The sequence below is a fragment of the Limulus polyphemus genome, unplaced genomic scaffold (assembly GCF_000517525.1).
Source record: "Limulus polyphemus unplaced genomic scaffold, Limulus_polyphemus-2.1.2 Scaffold463, whole genome shotgun sequence".
Lineage (NCBI taxonomy): Eukaryota > Metazoa > Arthropoda > Merostomata > Xiphosura > Limulidae > Limulus > Limulus polyphemus.
The window spans coordinates 274,644-274,948 of record NW_013666073.1 but is presented as its reverse complement, the minus strand read 5'-3'; positions in this window follow the sequence as shown (position 1 = coordinate 274,948).

The following is a 305-nucleotide window of genomic DNA, read 5'->3' as shown; positions in this document are numbered from 1 at the left end:
ATTCGCCAAAGTACATGATAATTCTAGAAACGTTGCGTCACTGTAATCATGTGACTCGCTGACGCAACAATACCTTGTTGACTGCACATTAGTAGATTGAAATGATTGCTTTATTAAATAAGAATGTTCATCAATTCAATAAAGTTGGCATAATAGGTTAATATTTAATTTACCATAGATGGCATTTCATGAACAAAATATTTCCTGGTATATAAAGTAAAACTTCAAACTGCAGGAAATAACAAACACCTCAGCCATCACAAAATAGTGCAACAATCGATCAACTAGACAAAGAAGCGACTTAA